Source organism: Entelurus aequoreus, linkage group LG10, assembly GCF_033978785.1.
Source record: "Entelurus aequoreus isolate RoL-2023_Sb linkage group LG10, RoL_Eaeq_v1.1, whole genome shotgun sequence".
NCBI classification, from domain to species: Eukaryota; Metazoa; Chordata; class Actinopteri; order Syngnathiformes; family Syngnathidae; genus Entelurus; species Entelurus aequoreus.
The window spans coordinates 23,692,974-23,711,683 of NC_084740.1; the positions used below are offsets into that span (position 1 = coordinate 23,692,974).

Sequence of the window (18,710 nt, forward strand, 5' to 3'; positions counted from 1 at the left end):
TTTTGTTTTATAATAATAAAGTAATCCCTAAATCTACGGTTAGCATCACACTTTTCCATCACCAGTATCTGTTTGGGGTGGACGTCATCGCATGAAAGTTCAAAAGAGGCTTGAGACGTGAACCCTTGAGATACTCATTAAGCTGAGGTCATTGGGAATCTCACTTTATATACTTTTATGTGGCAATCATTTCTGGTTCTATGGTTTTCATCACATTTTCCGCACTTTGAAAAATCAAAGGATGCCACTTTGACACATTTGTTTGTAGTTTCAATTTTATGAAAGGACTAAACAAAATATGGGTATTATAATCAAGTATTAGTGTTAATGCAATTGTTCTCTCGTTTATTTTCACATTTTTGCATTTTATTTATTTTTTTGTTGAGGGGTAAGGGGTATGTTATTTTTATTTTTACAACGGGCCACACTGTAGACATGTATGTCCTACATAACATACTAGATCATAAAAAAAAGTTGTATACATGGTTATATTCTATTCTTTATGTTATAACCCCCACCCTTTCTCATCCCCCACCTCCTACGCAGACTTGAGCGATAGCCACGAGGATGAGTGTGGACAGTATGTCTGAGGCCCTGCTTTTTAATAGGGCTCTGTTCCCACTAATTATGCTGACACAATTTGATCAGTGCGGGGCTAAGTATCTTCATCTAAAAGGGGGAGGGAGGGTGGGAGTGGTGCGTGGGTGGGGGGGGGCTTCAGTGGGATTAACGCTGATGTAATAAGCACAATTTGTCACTATTAAGACAGAGGTGTTGACAGGCGCCAGTGTTGTCAGGGCAACTGATGGCTGCAGTACACCGTGTGTATTCTTCCTGCAGCATCCGGCGAGTCGAACTGTCAGCCCCCTCAATAATCGATGCCTCGGGCGGAAGCGCACACATGCGGGGTGACATGCTGATATACACTCTCATAAACATACACAACCTTTTGCAACATGCTGTAAACATACTCTAGATAGATGGATAGATGGATGTAACAACTATATATGAATAGTATTCAATCTACTGCAGTGAGTACAAGGCATGGGGTCAAGAAATCAAGGCATGAGTCAGGTCCTCATGCTTTTCTTTTCCTAAAAATATTCAATAATATAGACATTTCTAGGAATAATTATTGAGGATTGATTAAAACAATATATTGTGGCTGTCCAGAAAAAAACTATGCATCTCTATATCAGCTATAATAACAATAATAATATATAAAATAACTAGAGATGTCCGATGTCCCAGTCCGATATTATCGGCCGATAAATGCTTTAAAATGTAAAATCGGAAATTATCGGTATCGGTTTCAAAAAGTAAAATGTATGACTTTTAAAACGCCGCTGTACAGAGTGGTACACGGACGTAGGGAGAAGTACAGAGCGCCAATATACCTTAAAGGCACTGCCTTTGCGTGCCGGCCCAATCACATAATATCTACGGCTTTTCACACACACAAGTGAATGCAAGGCATTCTTGGTCAACAGCCATACAGGTCACACTGAGGGTGACCGTATAAACAACTTTAATACTGTTACAAATATGCGCCACACTGTGAACCCACACCAAACAAGAATGACAAACACATTTCGGGAGAACATCCACACCGTAACACAACATAAACACAACGGAACAAATACCCAGAACCCCTTGCAGCACTAACTCTTCCGGACGCTACAATATACACCCCCCGCTACCACCTACCCCCCCTCCCCCCCAACCCCGCCCACCTTAACCTCCTCATGCTCTCTCAGGGAGAGCATGTCCCAAATTCCAAGCTGTTATTTTGAGGCATGTTAAAAAAAATGATGCACTTTGTGACTTCAATAATAAATATGGCAGTGCCATGTTGGCATTTTTTTCAATAACTTGAGTTGATTTATTTTGGAAAACCTTTTTACATTGTTTAATGCATCCAGTAGGGCATCACAACAAAATTAGGCATAATAATGTGTTGATTCCACGACTGTATATATCGGTATCGGTTGATATCGGAATCGGTAATTAAGAGTTGGACAATATCGGAATATCGGATATCGGCAAAAAAGACATTATCAGACATCTCTAAAAATAACAATAACGACATTTTTTATAATAACGATACCCATAACAAAAAATTATGCAAAATAAAGATAAATAAATAAATACATAAATAAATAAAAATAAACAATAATTTAAAAAAATAAAATAAAACTAACAACAAATAAAACTGACATTGACAATAACGAGAAATAAATAACACAAATAATATTAGTAATAATAACGGTAATTACCAAAATAATGATAATACTAACAATTAATAAATTAAATACAATAAATGAAAATATAATGTAAAATTACAATTACAAGTACAATAGTAATATAAATAAAATGGATAGTAATAGTGAAAAGAAAAAAGATATTATTAACAATAACAACGTTTGCCATAGTAATGAGGTGGCGACTTGTCCGGGGTGTACCTCGCCTTCCGCCCTAATGCAGCTGAGATAGGCTCCAGCACCCCCCGCGACCCCGAAAGGGACGAGCGGTAGAAAATGGATGGATGGATGGAATTATGGCCATGACAATTAACACGTATGATAAAATATAAAAATAAATCAAATAAAAATTTAAAAAATTAAAATTGAAATTTAACTGAAACAGTGATAGTGATAATAATATCATCATACTATATAATAATAATAGAATAAATAAATAATAAATAAATATTAACAGATTTTAAAGAAATTAAATAGCATGTTTTCAATTGAGACAGGGCGGGGTGGAGGCCACTATTTGAGTACATGGCGGGAAAACAGCAAACTAATAGCAGGTACTGCCTTAAAAAAAATGAATGAAAGTGATAGCCAAAAAAAACAAAAACAACAATACATCCTACTCATGACTCAGGTGACCTGCCCTACGTCAACAAAAATGAATGTTGCTACGTTTTAATATCAAACACATTTTTTCCCACTCGCCGATGTGTGACATTTACCCCTCCTGCTGCTCTCTGCCTTTTCTCACAAAGTTTTCAGCGTTAAAATATTGTCAGTACACTCCGCTGTGCTCCACGCTAAAAAAAATATATACATCTGCTCACTGCGGCAATAATGAGCCTTTTTCTTGTGTGTAAGTGTCTCTTAAAAAAAGAAAAAAGTGACGAAAACACAAAGGCTTTGAATTTGTGCGTCCAGCAGTGCAATCAAGGTCTGTCAGTGTACAACCTTGAGCCTCCCATTCTGTGTTTTGTCAATGCCACTCTTCCTCCTGTATGAAACGGCCCTCAGTGAAGATTGCTGTCACGCCGTCTGACGCACAGACATGAACGCTTCTGACGTCTGACATGAACCACAAAGGTCGCCTGCACGCGCGCTCCTTCCAGCCTCGTGGCGTCGCGTTCCGATCCCGCCAAACAGGAAGTGATACACTCCTACCAGCGCAGGATCAGTGTTCGCCCTCCAGGACGGCGACGATGGGAGAGATGCTGCGAAAGGCTCGCACTTGGGCGCTTAAAGCGGAGCTTCTCGTCTATGAAACGCACACACGCACATTTGCATGATGTGCTGTGTGTACAATTTTAAAGCATTGTCTTGGCAGGCATTTTGTGCATATGTGCGTGTGTCTTGGGGCCCAGTCAGCACTTACGCACTGTGCTTTCCAGCTGACGTCAGGGGTGCAGGAACTACTGTACCGAGGCAATCCCCACCCAGCTCCGCACGTCCATACCGCTCGCTATTTCGTTTCATAACAACGCATGGTCTCTCGTCGAGTAATGTTTGATTGCTTTGTTAGTTAGCACCATTCAGGTCCCACATCACACTGTTGTCGGTCATTTTACACACACAACTTAGAAGTGCTTTGGCCAACATCTGTCCAACATTTGTCCAAACTTCATAAAAAAAACAAATTGAAGGATGTAGTGTTGTCACGATACCAATATTTTGGTACCAAAATGTATTTCGATACTTTTCGATACTTTTCTAAATAAAGGGGACCACAAAAAATGGCATTATTGGCTTTATTTTAACCAAAAATCTTAGGGTACATTAAACATATGTTTCTTATTGCAAGTTTGTCCTTAAATAATTGAATTGAATTGAATTATACTTATATAGCTGTTTTCTCTAGTGACTCAAAGCACTTTACATTGTGAAACCCAATATCTAAGTTACATTCAAACCAGTGTGGGTGGCACTGGGAGCAGGTGGGTAAAGTGTCTTGCCCAAGGACACAACGTCAGTGACTAGGTTGGCAGACGCAGGGATCGAACCTGGAACCCTCAAGTTGCTGGCACGGCCACTCTACCAACCGAGCTATACCGCCCCTTAAATAAATAAAATAGTGAACATACAAGACAACTTGTCTTTTAGTAGTATGTAAACAAACAAAGGCTCCTAATTAATCTGCTGACGTATGCAGTAACATATTGTGTCATTTATCATTCTACTATTTTGTCAAAATTATTAAGGACAAGTGGTAGAAAATGAACTATTAATCTACTTGTTCGTTTACTGTTAACATCTGCTTACTTTCTCTTTTAACATGTTCTATCAACACTTCTGTTAAAATGTAATAATCACTTATTCTTCTCTTGTTTGATACTTTACATTAGTTTTGGATGATACCACAAATTTAGGTATCGATCCGATACCAAGTCAATACAGGATCATACATTGATCATATTCATAGTCCTCATGTGTCCAGGGACATATTTCCTGAGTTTATAAACATAATGTACATTTTTAAAAAACGAAAAAAGATTTTGTGATGCTAAAATATATCGATGTAATCATAGTAGTATCGACTAGATACGCTCCTGTACTTGGTATCATTACAGTGGATGTTAGGTGTAGATCCACCAATGGCGTTTGTTTACATTGTGACGCCGGTGAGCTACGGTGTGTAGTGAAGCATGTTTAGCTATTCCTCGTCCTGCAGGATGATACTTGTAAGAAACTTACTTTATTTGTCACCATGGAGGCGAGGATTAGTGATTTAGAAGTAGCTAAAACACTGCGGCTGGACGTTAGCCGCTAGCTAGTTAGCCATGTCTTAAAGCACCTCTTTCTGAGGGTATTTCAGTGTTATAGTTTCACCCTTATCTTTAGTTCTTAAGCCAAAATGCGTCCATTCTCCCTTTTATGTCTGCACACATTGTCTGCTTTTAAGTACTCTGTGATTTTGTGCGCTGCCGAACATGCTCCTCTGCTCGTAAAACCAACAATGACACGACGTGACGACGACGGGGTGCGGGAGGTTGCGGGACCGGTACTTTTTAGAGGTGTTATAGTACCGAATATGATTAATTAGTATCGCGGTACTATACCAATACCGGTATACCGTACAACCCTAAAAGGATGCATGGGCTACTTTGGTACATTTCGTAGATTAACGATAGTAAAACCAATATAATCTATATATGATAATCAATCTAAACACAACATGCATATCCTAACTTTGTATTATCTGTAACAAAGCATATTCCATGTAATCTTGCCCTAAATTAAGCATAAAAATAGCTAAATTAACTAAAAATTCAAAACAATTAGACCGGGCTGTTCAGTATCGTGGCCACTGATTGGCTCCTCCTCAGGCAGCATTGCCAACATTAGCATGCTCACTTTTTCAGCCAATTTTGCAGCCAGACTCATATAAGTTAGTACCGCATTTTCCAGACTATAGAGCGCACAAGGGTATAGGCCGCACCCAATAAATTTGAGAAGAAATTGTATTTCCCCATATATTAGCCGCAACGTACTATAAGCCACGTATATATACGTTGTGAAGTGAGTTATTCACACAGAAATATTCTGTAAATGTTTATTTACATACCTTAATTGTTTCCAAACGGTGCCTGTCACAAGGCAGTAAAACGGATGATCAAACAAAACAGGAGTCATTGTCATGGACCCACTAGCTGCGGAAGCTAGCTCTCCACTCAGCTAAACAAACTCAATAACTCCACGGTGACGTTTTGGTGAATTTATTGAGGAATTTGTGAAACAATACAAAAAGATTGCCGTTATAAGTTAATAATACTCACACAGACACTCGTAAATGTGTTAGCATATTAGCTTATGCTAACGACGCTAGGGTCATTACATTACGATAGCACGTACATGCATGAAAACACTCCTACAGACATCACACATAGGAAAGTTTAGTAAGGATAAATAGTTTTAGTTAAACTGTAAAACTTACAAACGTTGCTTGGAGTGACAAATGAAGAATCCATATGAGAAGAAACGCTATGGACGGCTGGAAGAAGAACGCGGCACTCCGGTTGAAGAAAAAGAACAAAAACACTAAATATGCCAGCGAGCACACCCATTTTTCTACCGACGTATGCATTGATGTGATCACTGACCGTATACTAACTAGTTAAGGTAAAAGACACTGTATACGGTCGAAATAAATGACACGATTAATCTAATTGTGTCCATGATTAATATAATGATCTTTGTGTGATTAATCACATAAGTTGACTCGTTAATTCTGATAGACCTGATTATAATACATACTAAAAACATTTACAAATATATTTTTTAGAGATGTCCGAGATATTATCGGCCGATAAATGCTTTGAAATGTAATATCGTAAATTATCGGTATCGGTTTAAAAAAGTAAAATGTATGACTTTTAAAACGCCGCTGTGTACACGGACGTAGGGGAAAGTACAGAGCGCCATAAACCTCACAGGCATTACTTTTGCGTGCCGGCCCAGTCACATAATATCTACGGCTTTTCACACACACAAGTGAATGCAATCCATACTTGGTCAACAGCCATACAGGTCACACTGAGGGTGACAGTATAAACAACTTTAACACTGTTACAAATATGCGCCACACTGTGAACCCACATCAAACAAGAATGACAAACACATTTCGGGAGAACATCCGCACCGTAACACAACATAAACACAACAGAACAAATACCCAGAACCCCTTGCAGCACTAACTCTTCCGGGACGCTACAATATACACCCCCCACTATCCCCTACCCCCAACCCCGCCCACCTCAACCTCCTCATGCTCTCTCAGGGAGAGCATGTCCCAAATTCCAAGCTGCTGTTTTGAGGCATGCTAAAAAAAAAAAAGCACTTTGTGACTTCATTAATAAATATGGCAGTGCCATGTTGGCATTTTTTTTTCCATAACTTGAGTTGATTTATTTTGGAAAACCTTGTTACATTGTTTAATGCATCCAGCTGGGCATCACAACAAAATTAGGCATAATAATGTGTTAATTCCACGACTGTATATATCTGTATCGGTTGATATCGGAATAGGTAATTAAGAGTTGCACAATATTGGAATATCGGATATCGGCAAAAAAGCCATTATCGGACATCTCTAATATTTTTATAATAATAACAAATTAATTATTAAACAATTTACTTCCCATGGATTAGTTTTAGTACAACACATGTATTACAATTAATTACATTTTGTTAAACAAAACAACAACACATAAATACAATTAGATTTTTTTATTTATTTATTAATTGGGAGGTCCTCCAAATAAAATTAAATCTAGGGCAGGCCTATAAGTAAGAATGTATTTTCATATTTCGTGGCCATTACCTAGCTCATTCCTGTCAAAGCACATGTTACCCTGCATCATCTCAATCAGCCGAACAGTTTTTCCTGCGCTCTCCTGAGTGCTTCTGCTGGTTCTTCCTATCCCAGGCCTCTTGTCATTCACTGCCAGCTTCCTCCTCTCATCTTCTGCCTGCATCTGTCTCCATCCCTCGTCCGTCCCCTTCCTCTCTCCTTCCTCCCCATCGCAGAGGGAACACAACCTCTCCTTGTCCGCCGACGCCTGCCACAAAGGCTGCGCTCTGTGCTCTATCTCGTGTTAGCAGAGCTGCAGCGGGCCTGCCTCTCAGTATGCGCGGCGGCCATGTTGCCCGACAATGGCTCATTTCAACCTCCATTTCCCTCGAAATGAATGGGCACCTGAACCCCCACCCGGTCATGCGATGTGCCTTTTAATTGGCCCGAGTTAGATTCAAACCATTAAGCCACTGATGTCTACACATCGCCACTACGCTTACACAGCACACACTCTTTCTCTTGCAGCCTTATGCACAGGCCCGAGACCAAACAACATAAATATTGTGGCTTACCACATTTGCTTACCGAGTAGAAACACATTTTGTCAATAAACCTAAATGTTTGTCGAACAGGACATTTTTGAAATATATTTACTTACGTCCTATGTGAAAAAAAACATCTTGCAATATGCATTTTCTTGCGTTTGGATTAGAGATGTCCGAGAATGGCATTTTTGCTGATATCCGATATTTCGATATTGTCCAACTCTAAATTACCGATTCCGATATCAACCGATACCGATATATACAGTCGTGGAATTAACACATTATTATGCCTAATTTTGTTGTGATGCCCCGCTGGATGCATTAAACAATGTAACAAGGTTTTCCAAAATAAATCAACTCAAGTTAGGGAAAAAAATGCCAACATGGCACTGCCATATTTATTATTGAAGTCAAAAAGTGCATTATTTTTTTTAACATGCCTCAAAACAGCAGCTTGGAATTTGGGACATGCTCTCCCTGGGAGAGCATGAGGAGGTTGAGGTGTTTTAGGGAGTAGCGGGGGGTGTATATTGTAGCGTCCCGGAAGAGTTAGTGCTGCAAGGGATTCTGGGTATTTGTTCTGTTGTGTTTATGTTGTGTTCCGGTGCAGATGTTCTCCCGGAATGTGTTTGTCATTCTTGTTTGGTGTGGGTTCACAGTGTGGCGCATATTTGTAACAGTGTTAAAGTTGTTTATACTGTCACCCTTAGTGTGACCTGTATGGCTGTCGACCAAGTATGCCTTGCATTCACTTGTGTGTGTAAAAAGCCGTAGATATTATGTGATTGGGCCGGCACGCAAATGCAGTGCCTTTAAGCGACTTTGGGTACTTAGAAAAGCGCTATATAAATCCCAGGTATTTAAGGCACGCCCCTAATATTGTTGTCTGGGTGGAAATCGGGAGAAATTCGGGAGAATTTCAATTAGTTTTCAATCGGGTTACATTTTAGATCAGTCTCTTTTACATTTTCTAGGAAACCACCCCTTACTTCCTGAAACTTCACTTAAACTTAGACAAACTTTAATGATCCACAAGGGAAATTGTTCCACACAGTAGCTCAGTTACAAAGGATGGAAAGGATAATGCACACAAGGGCACAAAAAGAGGGCGAAAACAAAAGGTATGAAGGTATAAAGAGAACAATCGTTCAATGTCTGCCTAATTTTCCCCAATTTAAGGAAATAAAGAATATCTCTAATTTAGCGAGTGGGGAAAGGAGGCCTTCCAATTTAGCACAATGAGTCTTTTAGCTAACAAAGTAGTAAATGCTACCATGTTCTTTTTGGAAGGATAGTATTGATTTGAAGTTGAGTAAACACTCGTGTACGAGTCAGTGCCAGAGGCGTCGGCTTCAAACCGTCCTCCAATCAGAGCAAAGGCACAGACAAAAAAAACAGGTGTGTTTCATCTCCCTCGAAACACAAGCATGAAGGCTCGGCCGAAACTTGCTGCTCCAGACGCCCTTTGAACAATTTCACCATCACCCTCCGAATTCACAATGGCTCCCCACATGTTGTCAGGGATGAAAGAGGCAGGCTCATGACTTCCACACACACACAAACATGGAGGGAAGTGATGATTACTCACGCAGCTCCAACGCTCTTCAAGCATTTTAGATGACGTGCTTTGACGACACGTGCACGCCTCGTCTTTGTCTGGTCAGTAGTGGGGTTTTAGCTATAGGCCACATGGAAAATCATGGAAAATTGGCCAGGACAGCAATGTCTAGGGGGCGCCGCAAGATTGGGGGGGGGGGAATGTATCCGTGCTCAGCGCTCTATAGGTTAGGACAGTGTTTTTCAACCTTTTCTGAGCCAAGGCACATTTTTTTCATTGAAAAAATCTCGAGGCACACCACCAGCGGAAGACATTAAAAAATGAAACTCAGCAGTCGATATTGACAATAAAAAGTTATTCTCGCAATTGTCGGATATGAATTTAAACCGTAACCAAGCATGCATACATACTATATATAAAAAACGAATAATAATATACAAAAACAAAGAAAATGGAGTGTGACTAAATCCAAGAGTGTGTATGGTGCGTGACTAAGAGTGGGAATTAACTGAGTGTTACCGTGAGTGTTGGGCGAGAGACGGAAGTTCCGGATGGAAAAGGAGGCTTGAAGGTCCGCGAGACAAGCAGGTAGTCGGGGCTATAGCGGGGTGTCGAAGGTCCGCAAATGTGCCGTTGTTGAGTGTCTGTGCTGTCTAGAGATCGGCAGAGTAACCGTGTAATACTCCTCCATATCAGTAGGTGGCAGCAGGTAGATAATTGCTTTGCAGATGTCGGGAACATGGTTTGTTGTGATCACAATAAGCAGACGACAGCGGGAGGCAGTGTGCAGGTAAAAAGGTATCTAATGCTTAAACCAAAAATAAACAAAAGGCAAGTGCCGCTAACTCACTATAACTCTTGTCTCAAAGTAGGTGTACTGTCACGACCTGTCACATCACGCCGTGACTTATTTGGACTTTTTTGGTGTTTTCCTGTGTGTAGTGTTTAAGCTCTTGTCTTGCGCTCCTATTTTGTTGTTGATTGTCATGTCATGTACGGATGTACTTTGTGGACACCGTCTGCTGCTCCACACGCTGTAAGTCTTTGCTGTCGTCCAGCATTCTGCTTTTGTTTACTTTGCAGCCAGTTCAGTTTTAGTTCCGTTTTTCATAGCCATCCCTAAGCTTCAATGCATTTTCTTAGCGGCACTTGCCTTTTGTTAATTTTTGGTTTAAGCATTAGATACCTTTTTACCTGCACACTGCCTCCCGCTGTCGTCTGCATATTGTGATCACGTCAAACCATGTTCCTGACATCTGCAAAGCAATTAGCTACCTGCTGCCACCTACTGATATGGAAGAGTATTACATGGTTACTCTGCCGATCTCTAGAAAGCACAGACACTCAACAATGGCACATTTGCTATGGCAAATGTGGCCCCCACTACCTGCTTGTCTCGCGGACCTTTGAGTCTGCTTTTCCCATCCGGAACTTCCGTTTCTCGCCCAACACTCACAGTAACACTCAGTTAATTCCCACACATAGTCGCACACCATACACATTTTTGGATTTAGTCACACTCCATTTTCCTTGTTTATGTATATTATTATTTGTTTTTTATATATGTTATTTATTAACATATATAAATAAAGCATAGAGCTAATAATACTCCCCTCCAGTCTGTGCCGTCTCCTTCCTCCTGTACAACACTTTATTGATTTAGTTTCAAAGGATGGAAAAGGTAAGAATGGAAAGGGTAATGTAGGTATTAAGTAGACAAAAAATTGACCATAGTAGCAATATAGAATATAACATATATGTAATATTTACATATCATATATACAGTATATAATATATACTGATATAATATATTATTATATTATGTGTCTATATAATATATACAATATATAACAATTAATTATATCCATTTTAATAATTAAATATTGGAAAATGTGTATCCAAAATGCTACACTGCAAAAAGTCAGTGTTCAAAAACAAGGGAAAAAAATACAAAAATTAGGGGTATTTTATTTGAACTAAGCAAAATTATCTGCCAATAGAACAAGAAAATTCGGCTTGTCAAGACTTTCCAAAACAAGTAAAATCAGCTAACTTCAATGAACCCAAAAATACCTTCAAATAAGTATATTCTCACTAATAACAAGTGCAAAGACACCTTTTTGCTCAATATGTTGAAAAATATTCTTAAATTAAGTAAATGCTAGTGCCATTACCTTGACATAATGATATGCGCTCGGCATCATGATTTTATTTTCATGCTTGAAGTAAGAAATTATGACTTTAAAAAAGTAGTTTTATACTTGTGAGTGTTGATGACACAGCTTTGCAACAGTTGATATTCTAGTTTCAAGCAGGTTTTACTCAATGTAGGTCATAAAATCTCAGCAACAAGCTGTAATATCTTACTGAGTGATTTAGGGCTATATAAATAAACATTGATTGATTGATTGATTGATCATTTAGGACCAAAACCCTTAAAACAAGTAAAACAATTTAACATAAAATCTGCTTATCTTATCAGACAGAAAATAAGCAAATATCACCCTTATTTGAGATATTTAATCTTACTTAGATTTCAGTTTTTGCAGTGTATGAAATAATAAAAAAAGAGCTTTGCCTAACGCTGGGTCAAAGGTCACGGAGTAAAGGTGGGTTTTAAAAATGAACGATAAAAGGATTTATCGTAGAATCGTTATAGTTTTTGGAAGCAGCGGTAGAAAAGGCTCTCTCCTGTCTGAATGTCCACCGAATAGTGAAATTCTACAAGTAGAGGGTAAACCTTAGCAAATGTTGCAATTAAAAATGGAAAAAAAAAAGTCGTTTTAGTTTTTTGGTGGCATGCATGTCAGCATCAGACGCACACAGAGGCTTCATCTGCATTTCCCCTGCCTTCCATCCACCTCACTGCTGAGTGCTCTATTGTTCTTTGCAGCCATTGTTTGTTCTCTGCCCCCATTTCAGTCCTGTTACTCCCCCACCTCCACACCTCCTGTCTTCTCCCCCCCCGGCCTCCACCAGCTCCCAGCTCCACCCTGCGAGACGGCAGCACGTCACATCAGCAGCTCCACGGGAGGAAGCACAACACACTCCTCCTCCTCCTCTTCCTCTTCCTCCCCATCACAGCTATCTTCCCCTGCCTCATGTGAATACGCACGGCAGTCAGACGCAAGCCTGTCATTGATGTCAGACTCATGACACAAATTACCTCTTTTTCATCGCTAATGGAAGCCGTTTATGTGTCAGCCAAACACGCGCTACTACGCACACTTCATCCCGCACAAAAATACTTCATATTCCGCTCTATTTTGTCTTGAATTGCCAGTATTTGCACGGGAATATAACGGCTTTTTTTTTGTGTGTGTTAAGGGAGTATGGGAAACATTTTCTTTGCACTAGACGGTGACCTCATTTCCTTATCAACTGTTAAAAAAAATGTATGTAGTAATTGATGGTAGACTCTCTCTGAATGTTCTGAATTCCTGCTTCCATAACGGTGCTGTGTAATTTAGAGTAATGGGAGCAAAGTGGTTAAGACGCCAACAGCACCTCTGCTGGTGGCTACCAGGTAGTGCATGCCATTTTGCCTCAGTTACTTCAAGACACAATTAATTAATTATTTTTTTTTTATTAGAAAATAATTATTATTGTATTATTATTAATGACTATAATAGTAAAAAGTAATTATTATGATTTTTTTAAATTATTTATATCATTAGTATCAATAATAGTAAGAGTAGTGAAATAATAATATTCATACATTGTATCCATTTTTTTCAAATGTGTTGTTATTATAATTAATAATATTATTATTAATACCAATAAACATAATAATAATATTATTTTTGTGAGAGCAATAACAATAATAATAACAACTATTATAATATTATCATTAGTAGTAATAATAACAATACTAACATAATAATAATTATAATAAATTCACATACATTTATATTTTTTTTAAACAAACGAAATTACTGGCCTGATTTTTTTTAAATAAACTTTGTATAGAGTTTTTAAGCACCAAAAGACAAGCTATTCTAGCGCTGAGGTCCTTTTTTTTTGTCTAAAGTGATTGAAATAAATATTTAAAGAGCTCATCTAATTTGCTTATTTGTTATTATTTGCACGTTTATTTTTTCAACAATTGGACTTTTTTAATTTCAACCTTAAAAATTCATGTCATTTTTTTTTTTTTTCTTAATCTTGGTAGTTGAATAATCGAATATAAGTCTTTTTTTTTTCTCCATCCATTTGCTACTGCTTGTCCCTTTTCGGGGTCACGCGTGTCCCTTTTCGGGCAGTTTGTTGCTGCTTAGGCTATAATATGAAGAAGTGTGTTTTTACAAAAAGACTGCAGCACCCCCCACGGTGTTTGGTGCAGCTGGCCTCATCGTGTATTATTTATTGTTTGAGAGCATCATTCGGGTCACCGGCTAACAATGGCAGAGCTCTGTCAGGATATTGGATTGGAAGGACTTCAGACTTGACAAACATTAGGAAATAAATGAAAAAAACTATCCGTGTTAATGCACAGTAAGTGGAGCGGATTAAAATACAATTTGTGTTGCGTACGATTACTAATATGTGTCTCGTGTAAGAGCGATAAATTAAGCATAAGACGGAATAACTACTGCACAGATGTACCTTAATGCCTGTTTGGATTTAGATTCATAAGATTTATCTTTGTACTTTTACACATGAATGCAACAATGGCTGCAGAGAAAACAAACATGGCTTAGATGGCGTGTTGTTCAAAAGAGCAGCAGCATCTTCAAAGCTATTGCCCTTTCCAAATTCACTTTTATCCTCTGCTAACTTCCAGGCAAGGCATTGTGTGTCTGTGTGTGTGTGTGCGTTTGTGCGTACATGGTTTATGCATTTCTCTCCAACTTGAAGGGCTTTGCAGTTGAACGAACAGGTAGAAGTCGCTGGCTATCATTGTGTGCAAGAAATCCACAAAGTTTGATATGATTGTATGAATCGTGGCCATGGTTATGGTTTTGTGTTTTTGAACAAGCTTAAAAGTGACCTATGATTAATTTAGTCTTGACATGTTGTTAAAATGTTGTCAGATCATAAGGTTCAGGCATGTCGGCGTGAGCTTGCACACATATTGAGATGCCTTTGTTCGCAAGGTTTTGCAATCTGGCGTGTTGTGATGTCACAGCGAGGGGGACACACTTGTTTGTACATTAGGTCTAGCTCTTAGCCACTGTGATTTTCATCTAATCGGGGTATGTGCATAACAATAATACATTTTAAAAAAGCTGCTTATTTTAATGCATGTCTGAATCGATCGGCGAGTATGTAGGTGTACCTATTGTTGTGACCGAGTGAATCTATATGTTTATCGTCAATTGTGTCTACAAAAACAGTGTACATTTTTAAAAGATTAATTGTGATACTTTTGGAGAGGGTGGGGCGTAGTTTCATTTATATTTCTTGGTTGTTTTTATTTTGTATATTTTTTATTTATTTATTACATTTTAGTATTTTAGGTGATATATTCTGCACTTCTTTTAAGGTATGTTTTACTCTTGTATTTTATTAATTATTCCATGTTACAATGTAACTGTGACACTATGTGTCCCTTTTTTTGTGGTTGCAAATTGTTTGGCCAACTCAGGTTGTTTTTAAATGTGCTATATAAATAAATAAATTGAAACTGAACTGAACAATCTTGGAACGCCTCCAGAAACAAACTTCTTGCAGACGGACCTATAAAACGTGTTATAAATGTGATTGCGAAGCAAAATTTGCGCAAACTTTACTCCAAAGTAGTGTTGTCCCGATACCAATATTTTAGTACCGGTACCGGTACCAAAATGTATTTCGATACTTTTCGGTACTTTTCTAACTAAAGGGCACCACAAAAAAATGGCATTATTGGCTTTATTTTAACAAAAACTCTTACGGTACATTAAACATATGTTTTTTATTGCAATTGAAGAATAAGTTTGTCCTTAAATAAAAAAGTGAACATACTAGACAAGTTGTCTTTTAGTAGTAAGTAAGCAAACAAAGGCTCCTAAATTTAGTCTGCTGACATATGCAGTAACATATTGTGTCATTTGTCATTCTATTATTTTGTCTGAATTATGAGGGATAAGCTGTAAAAATGTATTATTAATCAACTTGTTCATTTACTGTTAATATCTGGTTATTTTCTCTTTTAACATGTTCTATCTACACTTCTGTTAAAATGTAATAATCACTTATTCTTCTCTTGTTTGATACTTTACATTAGTTTTGGATGATACCACAAATTTAGGTATCAATCCGATACCAAGTAGTTACAGGATCATACATTGGTCATATTCAAAGTCCTCATGTGTCCAGGCACGTATTTCCTGAGTTTATAAACATAATATGATTTTTTTTTTAAAAGGAAAAAAGATTTTGTGACGATAAAAAATATTGATGTAATCATAGTAGGATCGACTGGATACTCTCCTGAACCTGGTATCATTACAGTGGATGTCAGGTGTAGATCCACCAATGGCATTTGTTTACATTGTTACGCCGGTGAGCTACGGTGTGTAGTGAAGCATGTTTAGCTATTCCTCGTCCTGTAGGGATGATACTTGTAAGAAACATACTTTATTTGTCACCATGGAGGCGAGGATTAGTGATTTAGAAGTATAGCTAAAGCACTGCCGACTGCGAATGGAAATTTGCCGCTAGCTAGCTAGCCATGTCTTAAAGCACCTCTTCCTGAGGGTGTTTCAGTGTTATTCACCTTTATCTTTAGTTTTTCGGCCAAAATGCGTCCGTTCTCCCTTTTCTGTCTACACACTGTGTCTGCTTGTAAGTACTCCGTGATTGTGCGCTGCCGAACATGCTCGTCTGCTCGCAAAACCAGCAATGAATCAAACAAAATATATCCATATCGGTGTATGTATACCGACTTGTCATTATCATCCATTATCATATGTTATACTTGCTCTGAAATTGTCATGCACCCATCAAATCTGCTGTTGAAACTTGGACTATATAACCAACATATATAACCAACATATAAGTTGATTGATAAGCATTTTTGCATTTTTCCCGTAACCCTTTTCGGTGGGTGCCGTTGCATGTCTGTCAAATTACAAAGAGTGATGAAGTGTTGTATGTCTGTCTGCCGGAATAAATCAATTCATTCATTTATTTATGTCATGACGTGATGTCGCGCCGTCATGCCCGGGAACCGGTACTTTTCAAACAGAGTATAGTACCGTTTATGATTCATTAGTACCGTGATACTATACCATTACCGGTATACCATACAAACCTACTCCAAAGCATATTCTATACATATTTTCTAAACCAAAAGGTATTTTTTTGAATGTAGATTAAAATCACCATTGGTCCTCTTTAACATGTCACCTAAACATTGCACAAATCAACATGTCCGAAAAGGAGTAGGAAGAAGCAGACCGTAATTCACCCGAGCCCTTCTCCGCAGCTCAACGATTACTGGTAGTGTGTTCACTTCCTGTGTTTGAATGTGAATTGAATTTAATTGAAGTATTTATTTCAAACCTGCACAGTACAACACACTTTTTTTTTTTTTTTTAATGTTAAAGAAGAGAAGAAAATAAAACAACTCTATAGATTGCTTAATCAGTGGGGGGAAATAATGTGAAAAAAAAACATAAAAACATAAAATGGATTCAATAAATAAATAAGAATAAATAAATACAAGGAAAATAAAATACATGAAAAATAGAGGAGTTAAAACATTACAGGTTATTATAAATTACAGCAACAAAATGATGACGGTCTTTAATTTGACCTGCTGTTGTACTCTGTCTCAAAGTGTTATCATGTGCTCAATGTTTCCTTACCATTATTGCTATGTTGTCTACTACTATTATTGCTATGTTGTCTATTACCATTGTTGGTATTTTGTCTATTACCATTGTTGTTATATTCATTATTCCTACATTGCTGATACAAATTATTGTTAGTGTAATAATTATTGTTACCTGTGGTAATGCCACTATGATACAACATCCATCCATCCATTTGTATTATAATCCTTGAACAAAGTAAGAGTGAAACTCATGTGAATAATCACTGAATGGAGAACTGGGGGTGGGATTCAATAAAGGATCTTCTTCCCACTCCCTTTTAGGCAAAACTGGACAATCATGCATTATATACTATACATTACCTTTTGCACTATATTAATTTATATTATTATGTGTTGTCAACTTTGTACTTTTTTTTTTTTTTTTTTTATATGTCATTGCCTGAAATAAATAAATAAATGAAAAAAATATAAAATAAAGATACTGTATGTAACAGTAGGCCACAGTTCGATCCGCTCTCCTCATCACACTGCTAAGCACCCGCATTTTTAATAAAGTGCTTAATCTTTCCAATCATTTCCTGAGATATTCTCACAAGAGCACCTGCCTGAGGGCCTGATGACAGGAAGGGAGTTGGATTAGTCACTTTTGCGTTGCTAACCTGGTCTGTCAGCCACTTAACCCGGCTAATCGGCATGATTTCCAGCGTAAGATTTCATTTAGCGAGCGATGACAAGCCTCAGATGACTCCTCGGGACCGTTGCCACAGAGACCACGAGTGACAAGCCTCCAGGATTTGCATGGATCTTAATTTGATCTACTTGAGATGAGCAAACTTCCTTCCACTTGATTTAATTAGACGGAGAGATGTGACTAATTAAGTTGACGGTGAGAAAACGCCAGCGCGTCAAAGTGCAGCTGGCGGAACCCCCGTGTAAATACTGACATGGGGGAGTTTATTGGGGATGGCGTGGAAAACTGTGGGAGGGGGGGGGGGGCTGTGTCATTCATCATGCAGATCCCAGTGTGTGTGTCATCACTGTGAGTATATACACTCAAGTACACTAATACACAAATGAAATGTATTTTAGGGTAGCAGTTGCACAGGAAATGACTCAACACACTTCCAATATTGCTGCAACACTCGCCATGGTGGCGCATGAGTGCTGCCAAGACTGGGGAGCTGCGGTTCCACCAAATTATTTCTAGCGGATATTGTATTTGTCTTGACGAGGTTTGTTCTCCCGGGATGCAAACGGACTATTCCGGACAAGGCGTGAAGGTAGGAACATATTTAATTAT

At 38.3% G+C, this 18,710-nt stretch overlaps 1 protein-coding gene across 1 annotated transcript in view; it reads right to left on the bottom strand.

The window, feature by feature from the left end:
• The window catches only part of LOC133658382 (cell adhesion molecule DSCAM-like), a 302,795-nt gene that overhangs the window by 140,039 nt on the left and 144,046 nt on the right, over positions 1–18,710 (bottom strand).